Genomic DNA, 23,338 nt, shown 5'->3' on the forward strand with positions numbered 1-23,338 from the left:
AATTGGTGGCCATTCCTCTTCCAAAAAACTGCTGCTGGTTGCTGATGTGTTGGACACAGTGTGGACATAATTGGGTTCTTCATCACTGCTGGTCAGGTTGAAGGATACAGATGTGTTCCTGCGGTGTAGGGGTTGTGCATGGGTATGAGCTCTTGTCATTCGTCTTTGCCAGCTGTACACATCTCCTCGGCTGTAGTCATCTTCATCCCTCCTGAGCTTGCGAAATTTGGTTTGTTTCACTGTATTTTCCAACTTGTGTAGATCAGCTTTTAATTTCTCCTCAAAAGGGAGTCGTTGTTCAGTATTGGAAGCAGACAGGGAGGCCTTTAAAGTCTCAAGTTGAATTTTCAACTCCTCCCTCTGTTTCTTGCCTTCCTCTATGAGCAGCAACATTAAATCCATGGAGCATTTGTTAAGAATGGATTCCCACTTCTCTTTAAATACAGCATTCTCCTTTCCAAAGGCTGGGAACTTGCTCAAACGTAAGCCTCGTGGGATGATTGCTTCTCTCCAATAGTCAGAGAGTGATACTATATGCCAATGTAGTTTAATGTCTTGTCCCATCAGTTTCCTCAATGTGTCATATTGTTCGTTCAGGTCACTTGGTGAGGAAACGGGGGTATCTGTGTCATTTAAGAGAGAGTCAGACACTATTATGTCGTTCCCTTGCTCCCTTGAGTAGGAAAAGGCATTGTTGTCCGGCATGGTGAAAAACAGTCCTTCAAAAACGCTGTGTAAAGCGAAGCTACTCCACTAAAAAGACCCACCCTCTGGGTCTAACAAAGTTCAAACTGAGAAGAGAGGTAGTGGTGTGCTCAAGGACCGATTGTTATTGTCCAGAAACTCAAGAAAAAAATGCAGGTGCTCTTGAAGAAGAGGGCTCAAAATAAATAGATAGATACATAAATAGATATATAGTGTATTTCATTTAGAATCTGCTGAGTGACTCAGCTGTTTATCACAACTACCTCATCTTTTTCACCAAACTTCACATCAACATCAAGACGTGGTTCCTTCTTAAATAAAGGATTAAAATGTTGAGTGATAAATTGGAGTTTGTTTGTTTGGTGTGCAACGTGGGTTGTTGTTTTGTGGTAATAATCTGTTTGAATGAGAAGATAAATATTGTAACAACAGTTGTGTTGATACAAGGATGAGTTTCAATGAGAGGTGAAGAGAGCAACATTGATGGAAAATGGAGGACAATGTGTGCAGCTCAGCATGAAGATGTGAGTCTATTCTTAATAACTGTGCTGCTGTTTGTGAAGGTGTTTGTGCTGTATTGAAACCCTCAGTCTTGGTCAGTGAAGGTCGTGGGAGACAGTTGGGCCTAAAGTCACAGTCAGATCAGTATCAGGCCTGAAGGAGGCCTCGAGGTCAGGCTGCTCCACCTCTGCTGTAGTTATGTTTCTCTGTGTTACAGTCTGTATGTTCAACTGTGATTCTCCTCAGTCGAGCCTTCATTAAATACTGTGTGTAATCTATCAAAGTCTCTGGCAGTGTTTTCACTCTCACTGTTGACTGGTGTTTACCTGATGAAGCTCAAAAGAACAGTTCGAAACTGATTCTTTAAATACTTGATCAAACTTAATACCACTGCCATATTGTACAGAAACATGAAGCTAAAGCCAGTAGCCAGTTAGCTTAGCTTAGGACACAGCCTGGAGGCAGAGGGAAACAGGTCGCCTGTTAAATGTTGGATGTATTTCTTATGTATGTTTGGATTTTTGGTTACATACATTTCAGTAAAACTACTGTCTGTAGAAAATGAGCATCATGGAATGTAAGTTGTCATAACTTTTCAAATGGGATAAGAATGAAAGTATATAAAAATATATGAAATATGCCAGTGTATTAATGTGAATATGTAGTGTGTGCTTGGTGAGGTTACTGTCAGCTCTGTGTTCAGTGGTCTGTGTCAGAGTCTCTTCCTCTTCAGCAGCTGCAGTCGCTTCCTGCTGTAACAGCTCAGTGTCTCTGCAGTCTGACTGAGGGAGGTTTTTGTACGGCGACAAATCACTGTGTGAACACACCAGCACTGTTGATGTAGTGGAAACTCTGACAGTAATAAACTGCTGCATCTTCAGTCTGAGCTCCACTGATGGTCAAAGTGAAGTCAGAGCTGCTTCCACTGCCACTAAACCGAGCTGGTGTTCCTGATTCACGTGTGCTCACATATTTTATTAGGAGCTTTGGAGGCTGTCCAGATTTCTGTTGATACCAGTGCAGCCAGTCATCTCCATCACTATCTCTGTAAACAGCTCTGCTGGTCTTACAGGTGAGAGTGACAGTGGATCCTGGAGTAAATGTCACCACTGGAGGCTGAGTCACAGTCACCTGAGCGCTGCATCCTGCAGACAAAAACAAATCATTCATTTATCAGCAGAAATCAATGAGAGAAAAGGCAGCACATCATGTTTGAAATGTTGCTGAGTGAATGAACCTGTGAAACAGCAGCAGGCCAGCGTCCAGATGAGGATGGTGATGAGAGTCATGGTGCTTGTGCTTTCTGCTGTGTTGACTGACACATCTGAGTCCTGCAGTGTTGAACTCACAGGACTATAAACCTTCTCACTTCACTGGAGGATCAGCTGACCATGCAAAGCCTCCTCTCTATGGAAATCATTTCTCTGCTCTCAACACACTCAAGGCAACGTTGGACACAAAATCAGGACGAATACTGCTTGGATTTACACCATCTATCATCTTAATGGAAAAGAAGAAAAGATTTATATTACAAGTGCAGTTGAGGATTTAAGGACAAGTTTGTCTTCACTGTGCTTGGTATGATATGTCTGTTTGTCTGCCTTTCATTTACTCACAGGTTTTAATGGAGATAAATTATATGTTTATATTCATTTTAATATTAGTTTGACATCATTATTATTTAAAATGCATCATGGGTATTTGACCATGTTTTAACTGATATAAAACTGTGAAGAAAAATGACTTTTTTTACACACAGACTGTAATCATTTCTCTGTCAGGTGTAGAAAAGTAAAGAAAAACTCAAGAAATAATCTTTATTTATACAATATTTTCATTCCATGTCATTAGAAACACTTTGTAGATTTATTATAATATGATTTTCTCTGTGTAATTATAAAAATCAGAGAGTATTTTCAGTGGATAGATGTTTGTTCACAGTGCAGGAGGTTTTTGTACGGCCACTTAATGAGTTTGTATCACTGTGGTACACTTTTGGTGGAGGAACCAAACTCGTCGTTGACTGTAAGTACCAGAGATTTTATTTCATTTAATTTAATATATAGCCGACAGAACTATTTTCAAGTATTGAATGAGACCTTGATCAAATTCAGTGTTTGTATGTTGATGATATTTTTTTGTTATTTGATCTATCTGATGAGAAATTGTAGAAACCAAAATTATCTCAGCATTTTCTTTAAATTTAAAATGAAAAACCATGAAATAACAATTTTCTTATTTTGTTTCATAGTGATATTGAATTTTTTGTCTCTAAAAAATGTTTAAAAGTAACAGTTGTTCAAATCAGAACTTGAACCCTCAAAAAATAAAATTACTAGGTTTTTTTTTTATTCATTAATTTGGAAATTATATTTCTAAAAATTGAATTATAATCCGATGTGGATTCTGTTAAACACAGAGATGTTTTTCTCAGTAAATGCAGTTTATCTTTGTGTTCACGGTTCAGTCATTTTCCATGTAGTGAAAAGGAAGTGAAAGAGACAGATGACAAAGGTTTTAACTGTATTCACATGAGTGTTTCAGCTCTGTCAGTTTCAACAGAAGAAAATCATCACAGGGACGAGTTATTCACTGTCACACATTATGAAACACATATGAAGATGTCATCAATAATCATTATCAATCAAGCTTTTTAGTCTCACTTGAATCATGTGGCTGATGGTCGGATACTGAGTGATTTATGAGTGCAACAGCAGCACAAGTTATTCTGTTTGATTTGATCAAATGTAAGAAATGAGCAGGATGTGATTTTTCTTTATTACCAAGCCTTCACTCTCATTCCTTTGTCTTTTCTCCCCCCTCTCCTCCCCCCTCTCTGTCTCCTCCAGTGGGTGTGGTGCGGCCCACCCTGACTGTCCTCCCCCCCTCCAGAGAGGAGCTGCAGCAGGACAGTGCCACACTGGTGTGTGTGGCCAGCGGGGGCTTCCCCTCAGCCTGGAGGCTGGGCTGGAAGGTGGGGGGCAGCAGCAGCAGCAGCTCCTCAGGGGTGTCACACAGCCTGGAGGTCCTGGGGAGGGACGGCCACTACAGCTGGAGCAGCACCCTGAGCCTCCCTGCAGACCAGTGGAGGAAGGCGGGCTCAGTGAGCTGTGAGGCCAGTCTGAATGGACAGAGCCCTGTCACTCAAAGCCTGGACCCTGACCGCTGCTCAGAGTAGAGAAACAACAGAGTCTCTGCTCAGTCAAATTCTGCTTTTACAAACAAATCCAACCTGCTGTAATTAACATGTGATCTGCTGCCCTTCTGCTTTCATGTGACTTCATGTCTTTATTTGAACATTTATACATTGTTACAGTCACATGCTGTCGTCTTTGAGGTTTTGAAACAGAAATAAATATTTCATGCACTTATGTCTGGTGGTCCTTTTTTGTTGTTTCATTTCTTAAGTGTGGATGAAGTTAAAATGAATCATTACTTGGTTTGGTTAAATATCTGCTGCTGCTTCTTTCATGGAGGAACAAAAACTGCATTGAAACCTTTTGCTGGGGAAAAGTATAGAAATCTATTATTAAAGCAAAACATGCACTGAAATAATAGAAAAAAAGCATCAACACTTTAATTTAAAGAAATAAAGAACATTATTATCAAGAAAATCACAGCAGCATAAGATTTGTAGTCGTAGTTATGTTTGGCTGACTGACTTCAACATCACTGTTAAGAACATGAGTCAGAAATATTCTACTGAGAAAGGTTAGACAGGTATAGTGTTATAATATTAAAGCTGTACAGCAAAGAAATGACCAAGTTATCCTGGTAATATGATAATATAATAATCATTTTGTATATTACAAACTCTTCATACATGAGAACTGTCCAAATGAGTCCTTTTTACTGTGTTTGGTTGATTCATGTTTGAATTTGTAAAGAGCTGGAAGAACAGCAACCAAGCCCCTGAGTACCAACATTTCTGTCAGGATTACAGCAGCAGCTGGTGAAATCATAACAAGAACTGGGAAAAGTTTATGAGATAGAGTTAAGAGGAATATTCAGGAGCTTGTTAGTTTGGGCCCAACGCCCAAAAATAGCATGTAGCTCCTCTGAACACGATGACCTGAGAATCAAAAGCAAAATCGTTTGGGCCGAGAAATTAGAACAAAGTTGTCACTGGCTTTGGGGTAAATGGTTTCAGATGAAAACTGTTATTTAAAAAATCATGACATTGTGAATTTGAGCAAAAACACCTTGTTGCAACCGAAGGCTTGATCGTTCTGATCAAAGTTTAGTGTGATAACACAGCAACGACATGTTTGGTGAGGTTACTGTCAGCTCTGTGTTCAGTGGTCTTTGTCAGAGTCTCTTCCTCTTCAGCAGCTGCAGTCGCTTCCTGCTGTAACAGCTCAGTGTCTCTGCAGTCTGACTGAGGGAGGTTTTTGTACCACCATAAATCACTGTGTGAACACCCAAGCACTGTTGATGTAGTGTGAACTCTGACAGTAATAAACTGCTGCATCTTCAGTCTGAACTCCACTGATGGTCAAAGTGAAGTCAGAGCTGCTTCCACTGCCACTAAACCGAGCTGGTGTTCCTGATTCACGTGTGCTCACATGTTTTATTAGGAGCTTTGGAGGCTGTCCAGATTTCTGTTGATTCCAGTGCACATAATTTCCACCGTAAACAGCTTGGCTGGTCTTACAGGTGAGAGTGACAGTGGATCCTGGAGTAAATGTCACCACTGGAGGCTGAGTCACAGTCACCTGAGCGCTGCATCCTGCAGACAAAAACAAATCATTCATTTATCAGCAGAAATCAATGAGAGAAAAGGCAGCACATCATGTTTGAAATGTTGCTGAGTGAATGAACCTTTGAAACAGCAGCAGGCCAGCGTCCAGATGAGGATGGTGATGAGAGTCATGGTGCTTGTGCTTTCTGCTGTGTTGACTGACACATCTGAGTCCTGCAGTGTTGAACTCACAGGACTATAAACCTTCTCACTTCACTGGAGGATCAGCTGACCATGCAAAGCCTCCTCTCTATGGAAATCATTTCTCTGCTCTCAACACACTCAAGGCAACGTGGGACACAAAATCAGGAGGAATACTGCTTGGATTTACACCATCTATCATCTTAATGGAAAAGAAGAAAAGATTTATATTACAAGTGCAGTTGAGGATTTAAGGACAAGTTTGTCTTCACTGTGCTTGGTATGATATGTCTGTTTGTCTGCCTTTCATTTACTCACAGGGTTTAATGGAGATAAATTATATGTTTATATTCATTTTAATATTAGTTTGAAATCATTATTATTTAAAATGCATCATGGGTATTTGACCACGTATTAACTGATATAAAACTGTGACGAAAAATGACTTTTTTTACACACAGACTGTAATCATTTCTCTGTCAGGTGTAGAAAAGTAAAGAAAAACTCAAGAAATAATCTTTATTTATACAACATTTTCATTCCATGTCATTAAATAAGTGTTGTAGATTCAGTAAAAATTAATTTTTTCTGTGTAATTATAAAAATCAGAGAGTATTTTCAGTGGATAGATGCTTGTTCACAGTGCAGGAGGTTTTTGTACGGCCACTTAATGAGTTTGTATCACTGTGGGTCACTTTTGGTGAAGGAACCAAACTCATCGTTGACTGTAAGTACCAGAGATTTTTATTTCATATAATATATAACAAATACAACTTTCATCAGAAATTTAACGAGACTCTGATTAAATTCAGCGTTTGATTGTTGTTTTTTTGTAATTTTATGAAGCTGATCTCACAATCAGAGAAGAAACTTCAAATACATAAATATTAACTTGAAAATAGTTGCATTTTAATTTACACAAAATAAGTCATTTATTATAATTTTACTATTACTGTTTTTTATTTATATTGTTTTCATGGTAACATTGAATATTTCGCTAATGGAAAGAAAGTTAAAAAGTAACAATCAACAGTCAAATCAGACCCTGAATGCTCAAAAATTACATTTGTCGTTACAATTTCTTCATTTATGTTAAAAATATCAAATAATTTATTGAATTATAATCTGATGTGGATTCTGTTAAACACAAAGATGTTTTTCTCAGTAAATGCAGTTTATTTTTGTGTTCACGGTTCAGTCATTTTCCATGTAGTGAAAAGGAAGTGAAAGAGACAGATGACAAAGGTTTTAACTGTATTCACATGAGTGTTTCAGCTCTGTCAGTTTCAACAGAAGAAAATCATCACAGGGACGAGTTATTCACTGTCACACATTATGAAACACATATGAAGATGTCATCAATAATCATTATCAATCAAGCTTTTTAGTCTCACTTGAATCATGTGGCTGATGGTCTGATACTGAGTGATTTATGAGTGCAACAGCAGCACAAGTTATTCTGTTTGATTTGATCAAATGTAAGAAATGAGCAGGATGTGATTTTTCTTTATTACCAAGCCTTCACTCTCATTCCTTTGTCTTTTCTCCCCCCTCTCCTCCCCCCTCTCTGTCTCCTCCAGTGGGTGTGGTGCGGCCCACCCTGACCGTCCTCCCCCCCTCCAGAGAGGAGCTGCAGCAGGACAGTGCCACACTGGTGTGTGTGGCCAGCGGGGGCTTCCCCTCAGCCTGGAGGCTGGGCTGGAAGGTGGGGGGCTGCAGCAGCTCCTCAGGGGTGTCACACAGCCTGGAGGTCCTGGGGAGGGACGGCCACTACAGCTGGAGCAGCACCCTGAGCCTCCCTGCAGACCAGTGGAGGAAGGCGGGCTCAGTGAGCTGTGAGGCCAGTCTGAATGGACAGAGCCCTGTCACTCAAAGCCTGGACCCTGACCGCTGCTCAGAGTAGAGAAACAACAGAGTCTCTGCTCAGTCAAATTCTGCTTTTACAAACAAATCCAACCTGCTGTAATTAACATGTGATCTGCTGCCATTCTGCTTTCATGTGACTTCATGTCTTTATTTGAACATTTATACATTGTTACAGTCACATGCTGTCGTCTTTGAGGTTTTGAAACAGAAATAAATATTTCATGCACTTATGTCTGGTGGTCCTTTTTTGTTGTTTCATTTCTTAAGTGTGGATGAAGTTAAAATGAATCATTGCTGGGTTTGGTTAAATATCTGCTGCTGCTTCTTTCATGGAGGAACAAAAACTGCATTGAAACCTTTTGCTGGGGAAAAGTATAGAAATCTATTATTAAAGTAAAACATGCACTGAAATAATAGAAAAAAGCATCAACACTTTAATTTAAAGAAATAAAGAACATTATTATCAAGAAAATCACAGCAGCATAAGATTTGTAGTCGTAGTTATGTTTGGCTGACTGACTTCAACATCACTGTTAAGAACATGAGTCAGAAATATTCTACTGAGAAAGGTTAGACAGGTATAGTGTTATAATATTAAAGCTGTACAGCAAAGAAATGATCAAGTTATCCTGGTAATATGATAATATAATAATCATTTTGTATATAACAAACTCTTCATACATGAGGACTGTCCAAATGAGTCCTTTTTACTGTGTTTGGTTTATTCATGTTTGAATTTGTAAAGAGCTGGAAGAACAGCAACAAAGCCCCTGAGTACCAAAATTTCTGTCAGGATTACAGCAGCAGCTGGTGAAATCATAACAAGAACTGGGAAAAGTTTATGAGATAGAGTTAAGAGGAATATTCAGGAGCTTGTTAGTTTGGGCCCAACACCCAAAAATAGCATGTAGCTCCTCTAAACACGATGGCCTGAGAATCACAGGCAAAAATCTTTGGGCCGAGAAATTAGAACAAAGTTGTCACTGGCTTTGGGGTAAATGGTTTCAGACGAAAACTGTTATTTAAAAAATCATGATGTTGTGAATTTGGGCAAAAACACCTTGTTGCAACCGAAGTCTTGATTGTTCTGAACCAAGTTTAGTGTGATAACACAGCAACGACATGCTTGGTGAGATTACTGTCAGCTCTGTGTTCAGTGGTCTGTGTCAGAGTCTCTTCCTCTTCAGCAGCTGCAGTCGCTTCCTGCTGTAACAGCTCAGTGTCTCTGCAGTCTGACTGAGGGAGGTTTTTGTACCACCATAAATCACTGTGTGAACACATCACCACTGTGGTAACTCTGACAGTAATAAACTGCTGCATCTTCAGTCTGAACTCCACTGATGGTCAAAGTGAAGTCAGAGCTGCTTCCACTGCCACTAAACCGAGCTGGTGTTCCTGATTCACGTGTGCTCACCAATTTTATTAGGAGCTTTGGAGGCTGTCCAGATTTCTGTTGATACCAGAACATAAAATCTCCAAGATAAGAGAGTCTGTAAACAGCTTGGCTGGTCTTACAGGTGAGAGTGACAGTGGATCCTGGAGCAGATGTCACCAGTGGAGGCTGAGTCACAGTCACCTGAGCGCTGCATCCTGCAGACAAAAACAAATCATTCATTTATCAACAGAAATCAATGAGAGAAAAGGCAGCACATCATGTTTGAAATGTTGCTGAGTGAATGAACCTTTGAAACAGCAGCAGGCCAGCGTCCAGATGAGGATGGTGATGAGAGTCATGGTGCTTGTGCTTTCTGCTGTGTTGACTGACACATCTGAGTCCTGCAGTGTTGAACTCACAGGACTATAAACCTTCTCACTTCACTGGAGGATCAGCTGACCATGCAAAGTGTCTCTATGAAAATTTTCCATAATGAGAAAGAAGAAAATGGACATTGGATGAAGAACTGTCACTAAGTTTCTCACAACTTTTTTTTACATTTGATCCAAATATTGCAAAACACAGACATTTATTGAGGCCCGCTGTGACTGATACCATATTCATGTGTTAAACTTTAGAATATTATGAATATCAACTAATGATTAAAAGCTGTTTAAGTTCATTTTTGCTACATGTGTGTTCAGTGTTGTGTGATGGAGGTTTTTGTACTTCTTAACCAGCTTCAATCACTGTGTCACAAATTGAATAGAGGGACTAAAATCATTATGATAAAAAAATGTTGTATTGATAAATAACATGATGAAGTTTTCTGGACTTTTAAGCTGTGGACAGTGTTCAGACATTAACTGGTTTGGAGACTTCCACTGAGTTTCCTTTCTGTGTTAATGGACTTAAAATCACAGAATAGATTCTTTTTGTTCATGTTTTGTGCAGCTGTCAGTAGAGACACTGTCAAATATGTTTTGATATCAGTGAGTCCAACCAGAATGTAACTTTCCCAGCTTCCTCATAAAGAGACTGAATGAAGTGACAAGAATATAAGTTTCATACTGTATATGGAAGAGTGTCTGTGAGTCTGTTTCAGTTTGATTTACATTTATTGTGGTTCTGCTTGATGACTCTTGAGTTATGTTTACTGGACCAGTTATCCTCATCACAGTCTCTTCACCAACCCTCTGCACCTGCAGCAGGCCGTTTTCACTTCAGTCAAGTCAGTAGAGGCTACATCTCCCTGTGGACTGATTAAGAACATGGAGAAACTTGTGACTCTCTGTTCCTCATCTCTCTGCTGTTTCTGCCTTTGAAAAGTTTCCTAAAGGTCTTTGTGCTCATAAATAGATGCAGGCTGCCCTCTGATGGCTGTCCAGGCTCACAACAACATTTAAAGTTCAAAATTCAAAAGGTGTATGCCAATTGCTATATGTGCAGGACATACAGAGAATTGAAACGCTGTTTTCCTCTCACCTAGTATAATGTCTTACAATTTAAGAGCTAAAAGAAAGCTAAATTGGAATAATAATAACAATACAGTAAAAAACAATATGTACAAGTAAAAATAAAGATAAAACTAAGCAGTATAACTAAAAGACAAGACACTCTAGAAGATACTCTAAACCTATGTACAATCAAGGTGATCAAGGTGCATGTTAGAGCAGCTATGGGATGTACATGGTGTACATGTAGTGCACATGACTAACAGCAGCAGATACAGAATGGTGCAAATGGTTCAAACAAAGTGAGGTAAAATGCACAGTGTAAAAACAGACAGTCAGCAGCAGTTTGTAATATAATATGATATAATATAATATAATAATATAACACCGGGGTGCAGATGTAGTGAGTCTATGTGCAAAACAGCAGAGGTAGTCTTTATGTGCAGTGGGTTGAATTACAGTCCAGGGGTGGGGGGCAGAGGGGGAGGTAGTGGACAGAGTTCAGCAGCCTTACAGCCTGGTGGATGAAGCTGTTTGTGAGTCTTGTGGAGTGGGCCCGGAGGCTCCTGTACCTTGTCACCGAAGGCAGGAGGCTGAAGTGGGAGTGTGAAGGGTGGGAGGTGTCACCAGCAATGCTGATAGCTCTGCGGGTGAGGCGGGTGTTGAAGATGTCTGTGAGGGAGGGCAGAGGGGTACCAATCTTTTCCTGATCTTTCCACAACAATCTCTTTGGTCTTCCCCACATTGAGGAAGAGATTGTTGTCCTTACACCACTGGACCAGTCGGCTCACCTCACTCCTGTAGTTGGCTTCATGGTTGTTAGAAATGAGGCCCACCACAGTCGTGTCATCCGCAAATTTGACGATGTGGTTGGTGCTGTGGGTTGGCACACAGTCGTGGGTCAGCAGTGTGAAGAGCAGTGGGCTGAGCACACACCCCTGCGGAGCCCCTGTGCTCAGCGTGATGGTTAGAAAGTCCAGCACCCAGTTACAGAGAGAGGTTTTGAGTCCCAAGTGTCCAAGTTCTTGTATGAGCTGCTGGAGAATGATTGTGTTGAATGTTGAACTGAAGTCTAGGAACAGCATTCGCACGTATGAGTTCTTTGAGTCCAGGTGGGTGAGGGCTGGATGGAGAGCAGCAGAAATGGCGTCCTCTATGGACCTGTTTGACCTGTATGCAAACTGAAACAGGTCGTGGGAGGGCGGACGGATGGACTTGATGTTCTGCATGACCAGCTGCTCGAAGCATTTCATGATGGTGGAAGCCAGAGACTCTGTGCGTCTCTAGTGTTGCTGAAGTGTCCAGATATTTTCTTGCTGTATTGAAGTTTTGCTTCCCTGATTCCACGGGACAGGTCAGCTCTTACTGTTGCTAGGCCTGCAGTGTCACCGGCCCTAAAGGCTGCATCTCGAGCCCTCAGGAGCCTGTGAACCCCTCCTGTCATCCATGGCTTCTGGTTAGCACGAACAGTGATAGTTTTGGTGTGAGTGACATCATCAGTGCATTTAGTGATGTATGCTGTAACAGCCTCAGTGTATTCCTCTATGTCTGTGTGGTCATTGTGAGAGGCTGCTTGTTTGAAAATGTCCCAGTCTGTAGTGTTAAAACAGTCCTTCAGAGCATAAGAGGTCCCCTCTGGCCACACACGTACCTCCTTCATATTGACCTGAGACTGATTTTGTATTTGATCCTCAGCTCTTTAAAATGATCATGTGCATCAGTTTGTTCATCCATATGCTTTAGGAGGACTCAGGGGAAGTCAGGAGTCAGGGTCTACTTGGATGCCCCTATAGTAGATAAAACATCATAATGTGTCCTCTGCTGTGACCCAGTTTGCAAGGAAACATGATGAAGTGCCCTCTTGGGTGCCCTTTCAGTGCAGAAAACTCACTGCAGTGCCTTACAGGCTTCCTTACATGCTAGAAAACTTTATCTGCTTGGTCATCTCCTCCAATGAAGTTAAAAAAAATCAAACACTTAATTTTCTGTCTTTAAGTTTGATCCAATCTTATCTTTACTACTAAGGGTTTTTTTATGGATTACCTGAATTTTTTAAAGTAATAATAATCCCTTAAAGGAACTTTATTTTTTCAATCAAATTCATGGCTTCACCTCAAATTTGTGTTTATGGAAAAATAAATAATGTCATTTGTCATGATCCTGGGTTTTTGTTTATATTCTGTTATCCTATGGACTTTGTTTTGGAGGTTTCTGTTTGTGTTCCTTGTTTCATGTTCATCATTCATGTTTAATCTGCTTCCTGTTTGATTTTGTAGATTCTCTCCTCATGTGTCGTGTCTGCTTTTACTTCCTGTCTCTGTGTGTTTTCCCGCCTGTTTTCTGTCACACCTGTCTCGTTAGTCCTTCCCTGTTCCAACAGTCTTCCCTTCACACCTGTTCTGTATTAGTCTTGTTTGCTCCACCCTAGTGTTCCCCTCCACACCCTTGTTGTTAGCCAATCCCCATTTCCCTCCTTCTGCCCGTGTCCTCCTCCTCCAGCCGTGTCTCCTTCTTGTCATTAGTTTTCTGTGTATATATACCTGTGTGTTTCCCTTTGTTCCCTGTCAGTTTGTCCTGTGCTCATCCCTGTGTTCTTGGTGTCGTTCCCTGCTCTGTTTCCTGCCTGCTGTTCTCTTTGGAGTTTTATACCTGAGTTCATCGTATTATCCCAGTTGGTTTTCAGTTTAGTTTTGGTTCTGCTTTCATTTGGACTTTCAGTTACCTTCTTGATCTGGATGTTTTTTATCAGCTGCATTAAAGCTTGCTTTTTGTTAAAACTCCAAGCTGCCTGTTACTCTGCATTTGGGTCCTCCCTGAACTGATTTATCACATTCTTCTTCTTCTTTTTTGTCCAAAATATGTTTGAATACATTTAATTCCATCATGTCACTGTCACTATGTAAATATAAATGTCAGTATTGTTTGTGAACTTATAATAGACTTAAAATTATATATAAAGATAAGGAAAGATCACATGATTATATCAGGTTTACAAACACACATTAACAACAGAGGTTGTTGTACGTGATCAGGCAACCTTTCTCTCAACTTTAGACAATAATTGTGAAAAGAGAATCATGTAATGTGATTACATTTATAAGAATCTTTTTCATAAATATGTCGGTGTTAGTGTGTAGTGTGTGCTTGGTGAGGTTACTGTCAGCTCTGTGTTCAGTGGTCTGTGTCAGAGTCTCTTCCTCTTCAGCAGCTGCAGTCGGTTCCTGCTGTAACAGCTCAGTGTCTCTGCAGTCTGACTGAGGGAGGTTTTGGTACCACGACAAATCACTGTGTGAACACCCAAGCACTGTTTATGCTGTGTACACTCTGACAGTAATAAACTGCTGCATCTTCAGTCTGAACTCCACTGATGGTCAAAGTGAAGTCAGAGCTGCTTCCACTGCCACTAAACCGAGCTGGTGTTCCTGATTCACGTGTGCTCACAAATCTTATTAGGAGCTTTGGAGGCTGTCCAGATTTCTGTTGGTACCAGTGCAAATAATCTCCATAAGTAGAGCCTCTGTAAACAGCTTGGCTGGTCTTACAGGTGAGAGTGACAGTGGATCCTGGAGCAGATGTCACTACTGGAGGCTGAGTCACAGTCACCTGAGCGCTGCATCCTGCAGACAAAAACAAATCATTCATTTATCAGCAGAAATCAATGAGAGAAAAGGCAGCACATCATGTTTGAAATGTTGCTGAGTGAATGAACCTGTGAAACAGCAGCAGGCCAGCGTCCAGATGAGGATGGTGATGAGAGTCATGGTGCTTGTGCTTTCTGCTGTGTTGACTGACACATCTGAGTCCTGCAGTGATGAACTCACAGGACTATAAACCTTCTCACTTCACTGGAGGATCAGCTGACCATGCAAAGCCTCCTCTCTATGGAAATCATTTCTCTGCTCTCAACACACTCAAGGCAACGTGGGACACAAAATCAGGAGGAATACTGCTTGGATTTACACCATCTATCATCTTAATGGAAAAGAAGAAAAGATTTATATTACAAGTGCAGTTGAGGATTTAAGGACAAGTTTGTGTTCACTGTGCTTGGTATGATATGTCTGTTTGTCTGCCTTTCATTTACTCACAGGGTTTAATGGAGATAAATTATATGTTTATATTCATTTTAATATTAGTTTGAAATCATTATTATTTAAAATGCATCATGGGTATTTGACCATGTTTTAACTGATATAAAACTGTGAAGAAAAATGACTTTTTTTACAAACAGACTGTAATCATTTCTCTGTCAGGTGTAGAAAAGTAAAGAAAAACTCAAGAAATAATCTTTATTTATACAATATTTTCATTCCATGTCATTAGAAACACTTTGTAGATTTATTATAATATGATTTTCTCTGTTTAATTATAAAAATCAGAGAGTATTTACAGTGGATAGATGCTTGTTCACAGTGCAGGAGGTTTTTGTACGGCCACTTAATGAGTTTGTATCACTGTGGGTCACTTTTGGTGGAGGAACCAAACTCGTCGTTGACTGTAAGTACCAGAGATTTTATTTCATTGAATTTAATATATAGCCGACAGAACTATTTTCAAGTATTGAATGAGACCTTGATCAAATTCAGTGTTTGTATGTTGATGATATTTTTTTGTTATTTGATCTATCTGATGAGAAATTGTAGAAACCAAAATTATCTCAGCATTTTCTTTAAATTTAAAATGAAAAACCATGAAATAACAATTTTCTTATTTTTTTCATAGTGATATTGAATTTTTTGTCTCTAAAAAATGTTTAAATGTAACAGTTGTTCAAATCAGAACTTGAACCCTCAAAAAATAAAATTACTAGGTTCTTTTTTTATTCATTAATTTGGAAATTATATTTCTAAAAATTGAATTATAATCCGATGTGGATTCTGTTAAACACAAAGATGTTTTTCTCAGTAAATGCAGTTTATCTTTGTGTTCACGGTTCAGTCATTTTCCATGTAGTGAAAAGGAAGTGAAAGAGACAGATGACAAAGGTTTTAACTGTATTCACATGAGTGTTTCAGCTCTGTCAGTTTCAACAGAAGAAAATCATCACAGGGACGAGTTATTCACTGTCACACATTATGAAACACATATGAAGATGTCATCAATAATCATTATCAATCAAGCTTTTTAGTCTCACTTGAATCATGTGGCTGATGGTCTGATACTGAGTGATTTATGAGTGCAACAGCAGCACAAGTTATTCTGTTTGATTTGATCAAATGTAAGAAATGAGCAGGGTGTGATTTTTCTTTATTACCAAGCCTTCACTCTCATTCCTTTGTCTTTTCTCCCCCCTCTCCTCCCCCCTCTCTGTCTCCTCCAGTGGGTGTGGTGCGGCCCACCCTGACCGTCCTCCCCCCCTCCAGAGAGGAGCTGCAGCAGGGCAGTGCCACACTGGTGTGTGTGGCCAGCGGGGGCTTCCCCTCAGCCTGGAGGCTGGGCTGGAAGGTGGGGGGCAGCAGCAGCTCCTCAGGGGTGTCACACAGCCTGGAGGTCCTGGGGAGGGACGGCCACTACAGCTGGAGCAGCACCCTGAGCCTCCCTGCAGACCAGTGGAGGAAGGCGGGCTCAGTGAGCTGTGAGGCCAGTCTGAATGGACAGAGCCCTGTCACTCAAAGCCTGGACCCTGACCGCTGCTCAGAGTAGAGCTTCAGCAACTCCGCTGCTTCTTTCATACACATCTTGATGAAGCTACACATCTCCTCTCTTCACATCTTTCTGCACTTTCACAGCTCTCTGCTCAGTGTTTTAGTCTGCATGTTGCTTTCTAATACTCATCTTCTGCATATTCTTCTTTATCTTCATTACTTTTCAACTTCAACTGAATGTTATTAGTTTCACTCCAACACAAACTATTCATTCATCACAAATGTGGCATGAACATTAAACCATCATTAAATAAAACTGTGGATTATAATGAGTCAGTGTCTTTGTCTTTCTTTTATGATATATTCATTATGACAAATACCTTCTTGATCATCTTAGTACATGATTGACAAGAGATGGTTTTTATTCTTATTCTGTTTCTTTTGGTACTCCGCTTATTTAAGATTATTTTGTGCAGCTACTAGTGAAAGCACTCTTAAAAATGTTTTGATATCAGTGAGTCCAACCAGAATGTAACTTTCCCAGCTTCCTCATAAAGAGACTGAATGAAGTGACAAGAATATAAGTTTCAAACTGTATATGGAAGAGCGCCTGTGAGTCTGTTTCAGTTTTATTTACATTCATTGTGGTTCTGCTTGATGACTCTTGTGTTGTGTTCACTGGACCAGTTATCCTCATCACAGTGTCTTCACGAAACCTCTGCACCTGCAGCAGGCCGTTTTCACTTCAGTCAAACTGAAGGAGGTTTTTGTACAACGATAAATCACTGTGTGAACATGTTATCACTACGAGCACCCAAACAGAAATAATCTCCAACATCTTCAGTCTTAATGTCACTGATGGTTAAAGTGTAGTGAGAACCAGATCTACTGCCACTGAATCAAGACAGAGTTCCAGAGAAGAGAGTCGATGCATCATATATAAGAAGTTTCAGGTTCCTGAAGGTACCAACTGAGATAAGCACCAATATCTGAACTCCCTGTGGCGCTGATGGTCACAGTCCCTCCAAGACTAACAGACTTGGATTTGTCAGTCTGAGTCAGAAAATTGTTGGCAGAAGACTCTGAAATGAGAAATGAAATATAAACCTTGAGTATCAGCAGTTTAGAATATAATAAATTAGACATTAATCAAAGCCACAATGTCAGACACATTTTCAGAACCTCTCACCCTGACTCAGAAAACCCAACATGACAAGCAGAGTTATTGTCAACATCATCCTGACGCAATTTTCAGTTTGAGTGCATGAAAACAGTTCAGACTCTCTGTGACATGAGAACTTAAAACTGTGAGGAGCAGTGATGCATTAAAGTCATGCAAAATACATGTAACACACACAGCAGGTGTTGTGAGACTGAAAAAGCAGAGTTCTCATCTGACACGAGGCTGTCTTGTGTTTAGCGCCCCCTCTTGGCAAACGGGATGAACACTGAACACACTTCAGTGACACAAGTTCTGATTGACCTTGTTCTTCTTCATTATTTAAATGTCATTTATCTTATTATCCAGATCCCGGTGTTGCATTTAGGATAATGTTATGTGAACCCATCTGACCTCAGTGTGTTTCGTTCAGAGCCTCCTCAGTGTTTCAGCTGATCACTCCAATACCTGACCTCAAACCTCGCAGCAACATCAGATACAGATACAGACAACGTTATTAATCCCACCAGGGGCAATTGCTTTGAACAGTTTGCATACATTATACAGACACAGTACACACAATAGGATAGATAAGATACATGAATAAATACAATAAATAGAATGCAGAGGAATACATGTCATAAACGGAATAAAATCATTATAAAGAATTTAATAGACGAATAGCGGAGGGAATAAAATATTTCAAAAAACGGTTAGTCTTACAGACAGGTGGGACATAGCCGCGACCTGAGGGCAACTTAGAAAATTCACCTGCAAGCACATGACCATTAGAAGACAAAATGCTGTTTGTCTTCCTCAAAGTTTGCTGGTCACAGAAGCTGGACAAGTCCCTAAGTTTCACCCCTGTGGTCTTGGAACATGTTTTAACAATGCTGTACAAGCTGTTTTTATCTCTCAGCGTAAGGCTGGGGAACCAGCAGATAAAGGAGAAACACAGGAGACCCTCGATAAAAGACTGATAAAAACGACAAAGAATAGCGGGACTGACAGAAAAGAGTTCAGTTTGCGGAGAAGGTGAATTCTCTGTTGCCCTCACTTCACAATGTCTGCAGTGTTCACATCAAATTGCAGCTTCTCATCAAAAAAGGTGCCTAGATATTTATATGAAGGTACCCTTTCCACAGTTCTACCATGGATGGAGCTATCTGCAGCTGGGTTTTTGTTGCGTCTAAAATCAATTATAAGCTCCTTAGTTTTGGACACATTCAAGTCTAAGTAGTTTTTGTCACACCATGAAACAAAATCAACAAGAGCCTCCCCAAGTCCTGATTCAGATCCTTGAAGAAGAGACAGAAGCACAGTTTCATCAGAGAATTTGACTAGGTAGCTGCCTTCCTTGGCACTCCTGCATTCATCTGTATATAAAATAAAGAGTAAAGGGGAGAGGACGCACCCTTGTGGTGAACCGGTGGACAGAGCTAAGGAGTCTGAGACACAACCATTTACAGAGACCCTCTGCTTTCTCTTAGTTAAAAAGTCTGACAACCATAAGACCATAAGTAAAAGATGCGGCTGCATCAAGTTAAAAGCCGAGGAAAAGTCAGCGAATAAGAGCCGGGCGTGGGCTTGAGGTTTTTCCAAGTGTCTATAGAGGCAGTTAAGAATAAAAAGCTTGGCATCCTCTACGCCTTTCCCTGCCTGGTAGGCAAACTGAAGTGGGTCAATTCTCCCCTCTCTATGTGAAAGAATTATGTTCTTCATAATTTTCTCAAAGACCTTCATACACAGTGATGTGAGTGCTACTGGTCTAAAATCATTGAGTTGTTTGGGGGATGAGTTTTTTGGAACAGGGATTATGATGGAGGATTTCCATCAGTCAGGGACTTGACTGCAGTTGAGTGACATCTGAAAGATGTGGTGGAGGACACTGCTAAGTTGGTCAGCACAATACTTTAATGTGTGTCCACAAATTTCATCTGGGCTAGAGGCCTTTCTTACATTCACCTTCTTCAGAAGGTTATTTACACACTCCTGACTAATGACCATTGCAGTCAGTGTCAGAGGTAATATCCTGTTTAAGAAGGGAAAGACTGTCTGAGAGGTCATGGTTTTCAAACTGCGAGTGAAAGAGGTTAAAAGCGTTTGGCAGATCTTCATTGCATCCCTCTATTCTAATTGGTGTTCTGTTGGTTTCATCTTGGATGTTAGTGGCTGAGGACATGGATTTAATGCCTCTCCATGCCGCCCACAGATCACCACCGCTGTACTTGTGTTCTACCTTGTCCATCACGAAATGTCTCTCTTTTTTTAAATAAAGCATAAAAATCCTGAGTAATGACTTGAAGTCTGTTTTACATAAAACATTTAAGACAGCCACCAAATGAATGTGTTTCTGGTTGGTCTGGTGATAACATCGTATTTTTTGAGAGGATAATTCAAATGACAACACTGTTGATAGAATGGAAGATAAAAGAAACAATGATAAAAATGTTGAGCTATGACTTAGAGTGTGTTGTGTGCAGCTTAGAGGAAAGATGTTACACTGTTCATTGATGTTTACCGAATAATGCTAAATGAGTAGTTAAATGTTTTTAGGAAATACTCGTACTCAATTTCTATATAAGGATTTAATGATAAGATCAATATCACTGTCATGTTGTATGGTTAGGAGGAAGCTAAAGGCATTAGCCAGTTAGCTTAGCACACAGACCAGAAACAGGGGGAAACAGGTGCCTGTACACTTTTACAAGTGTAAAAATAACATGTTAATGTATATTTGGATTCTGGGTTTCATACATTTTAATTATACTGTCTGTGGAAAATGAACATCATGGTATGTGAGCTGTCATAACTGTTCAACCTGGGATAATAATAAAAGTATAAGAAAAAATATGAGATATGCCAGTGTATTTGTGTGTTTAGCAGTGTGTGTGCTTGGTGAGGTTACTGTCAGCTCTGTGTTCAGTGGTCTGTGTCAGAGTCTCTTCCTCTTCAGCAGCTGCAGTCGGTTCCTGCTGTAACAGCTCAGTGTCTCTGCAGTCTGACTGAGGGAGGTTTTTGTACAGCAATAAATCACTGTGTGAACACATCAGCATTGTTTATGACATGGAAACTCTTACAGTAATAAACTGCTGCATCTTCAGTCTGAACTCCACTGATGGTCAAAGTGAAGTCAGAGCTGCTTCCACTGCCACTAAACCGAGCTGGTGTTCCTGATTCAGGTGTGCTCACATATTTTATTAGGAGCTTTGGAGGCTGTCCAGATTTCTGTTGATACCAGTGCAGCCAGTCATCTCCACTACCATCTCTGAAAACAGCTCTGCTGGTCTTACAGGTGAGAGTGACAGTGGATCCTGGAGCAGATGTCACCACTGGAGGCTGAGTCACAGTCACCTGAGCGCTGCATCCTGCAGACAAAAACAAATCATTCATTTATCAGCAGAAATCAATGAGAGAAAAGGCAGCACATCATGTTTGAAATGTTGCTGAGTGAATGAACCTGTGAAACAGCAGCAGGCCAGCGTCCAGATGAGGATGGTGATGAGAGTCATGGTGCTTGTGCTTTCTGCTGTGTTGACTGACACATCTGAGTCCTGCAGTGTTGAACTCACAGGACTATAAACCTTCTCACTTCACTGGAGGATCAGCTGACCATGCAAAGCCTCCTCTGAGGAGCACATACCGCAATGCTTAGATAATTAGTTTCATATATGGTAAAAAGAATAGAAAGTGATGAACAGATAGTAAGGTACAGCACGTGTAGGGAGTTGTGTTGTTCTCTTGTCTTTCAAAACAGGAACCACGCCCCCACCGCCAGCAGGAAGGAGTCAGATTAACAGGAGGCAGGGGCGTGGTGTGGTGAAGGAGGAAGTGGAACTGCCAATGAGAAGAGGACAACGCCTTGCGTGCACAATGACACTCTGTTACGCTCAAATATACTGGGTCAGGGGAAGGACAGAAGGTCAGACTTCGTGAACTGACACACCTTTGTTGTTCGTCAGGGACGTGAAGTTGAGACCCAGAGCTCTGTAATTTTATTCCTTTACTGCTTAATAAATTACATTAACTGAGACCAAATATCTTCTCCTATTGCTTCATTAAAGAACACGCAGGACTGAGCTCACACATAGCACATTGGAGAGTAGGATGAGACTCTTAGTCCAACAAGAACAAGGATTAAACAAGTACCCCCTCAGAAACTCTGGACAGCAGACTCTGTGTTACCTGATAAAGCTCAAAAGAACAGTTCGAAACTGATTCTTTAAATACTTGATCAAACTTAATACCCCTGCCATATTGTATACAAAAATGAAGCTAAAGCCAGTAGCCAGTTAGCTTAGCTTAGCACACAGCCTGGAGGCAGAGGGAAACAGGTAGCCTGTTAAATGTTGGATGTATTTCTTATGTATGTTTGGATTTTTGGTTACATACATTTCAATAAAACTACTGTCTGTAGAAAATGAACATCATGGAATGTAAGTTGTCATAACTTTTTCAAATGGGAAAAGAATGAAAGTGTATAAAAATATCTGAAATATGCCAGTGTATTAATGTGAATATGTAGTGTGTGCTTGGTGAGGTTACTGTCAGCTCTGTGTTCAGTGGTCTGTGTCAGAGTCTCTTCCTCTTCAGCAGCTGCAGTCGCTTCCTGCTGTAACAGCTCAGTGTCTCTGCAGTCTGACTGAGGGAGGTTTTTGTACGACGACAAATCACTGTGTGAGCACACCACCACTGTGGTAACTCTGACAGTAATAAACTGCTGCATCTTCAGTCTGAACTCCACTGATGGTCAAAGTGAAGTCAGAGCTGCTTCCACTGCCACTAAACCGAGCTGGTGTTCCTGATTCACGTGTGCTCACAAATCTCATTAGGAGCTTTGGAGGCTGTCCAGGTTTCCGTCGATACCAGAACATATAATCTCCAACACTAGAGTGTCTGTAAACAGCTTGGCTGGTCTTACAGGTGAGAGTGACAGTGGATCCTGGAGTAAATGTCACCACTGGAGGCTGAGTCACAGTCACCTGAGCGCTGCATCCTGCAGACAAAAACAAATCATTCATTTATCAGCAGAAATCAATGAGAGAAAAGGCAGCACATCATGTTTGAAATGTTGCTGAGTGAATGAACCTGTGAAACAGCAGCAGGCCAGCGTCCAGATGAGGATGGTGATGAGAGTCATGGTGCTTGTGCTTTCTGCTGTGTTGACTGACACATCTGAGTCCTGCAGTGTTGAACTCACAGGACTATAAACCTTCTCACTTCACTGGAGGATCAGCTGACCATGCAAAGCATCCTCTCTATGGAAATCATTTCTCTGCTCTCAACACACTCAAGGCAACGTGGGACACAAAATCAGGAGGAATACTGCTTGGATTTACACCATCTATCATCTTAATGGAAAAGAAGAAAAGATTTATATTACAAGTGCAGTTGAGGATTTAAGGACAAGTTTGTGTTCACTGTGCTTGCTATGATATGTCTGTTTGTCTGCCTTTCATTTACTCACAGGGTTTAATGGAGAGAAATTATATGTTAATATTCATTTTAATATTAGTTTGAAATCATTATTATTTAAAATGCATCATGGGTATTTGACTATGTATTAATTGATATAACACTGTGAAGAAAAATGACTTTTTTTACAAACAGACTGTAATCATTTCTCTGTCAGGTGTAGAAAAGTAAAGAAAAACTCAAGAAATAATCTTTGCTCAGTAAATTAATGTGTTTTCTTATTTTGGGATTTTTATATTCACACAGTTGTTAAAATGAAATCTAATATGATGTTGAAACATATAATTGAGTTTATATGTACATACAGTTAAGCTGTGGTTTGTGTTCACAGTTCGT

General features: G+C 40.4%; 1 long non-coding RNA gene and 3 pseudogenes across 4 annotated transcripts in view; 3 read left to right on the forward strand and 1 right to left on the reverse strand.

Annotated features, from left to right (window-relative positions):
* Window positions 1–3,086: 3,086 nt before the first annotated feature.
* Window positions 3,087–4,577, forward strand: LOC144467008 (Ig lambda-3 chain C region pseudogene; annotated as a pseudogene). The gene is made up of 2 exons (XR_013493392.1): window positions 3,087–3,231; window positions 4,056–4,577. The product of XR_013493392.1 is annotated as an Ig lambda-3 chain C region pseudogene (transcript).
* Window positions 4,578–6,783: 2,206 nt separating this feature from the next.
* LOC144466987 (Ig lambda-1 chain C region pseudogene) overlaps window positions 6,784–23,338 on the forward strand; it is a 28,367-nt pseudogene continuing 11,812 nt past the window's right edge. Inside the window, exon 1 of the transcript XR_013493377.1 lies at window positions 6,784–6,815. The product of XR_013493377.1 is annotated as an Ig lambda-1 chain C region pseudogene (transcript). The remainder of the gene's footprint in view (window positions 6,816–23,338) is intronic.
* LOC144466992 (uncharacterized) lies at window positions 7,804–9,775 on the reverse strand. Its single transcript, XR_013493383.1, has 2 exons — window positions 9,637–9,775; window positions 7,804–9,544 (listed from the first exon to the last, which is right to left on the reverse strand). It is a non-coding gene; the product is annotated as an uncharacterized LOC144466992 (long non-coding RNA).
* LOC117266908 (Ig kappa-b4 chain C region pseudogene) lies at window positions 15,136–16,700 on the forward strand (annotated as a pseudogene). The gene is made up of 2 exons (XR_013493381.1): window positions 15,136–15,280; window positions 16,104–16,700. The product of XR_013493381.1 is annotated as an Ig kappa-b4 chain C region pseudogene (transcript).

Source organism: Epinephelus lanceolatus, chromosome 15 (assembly GCF_041903045.1).
Source record: "Epinephelus lanceolatus isolate andai-2023 chromosome 15, ASM4190304v1, whole genome shotgun sequence".
NCBI lineage: Eukaryota > Metazoa > Chordata > Actinopteri > Perciformes > Serranidae > Epinephelus > Epinephelus lanceolatus.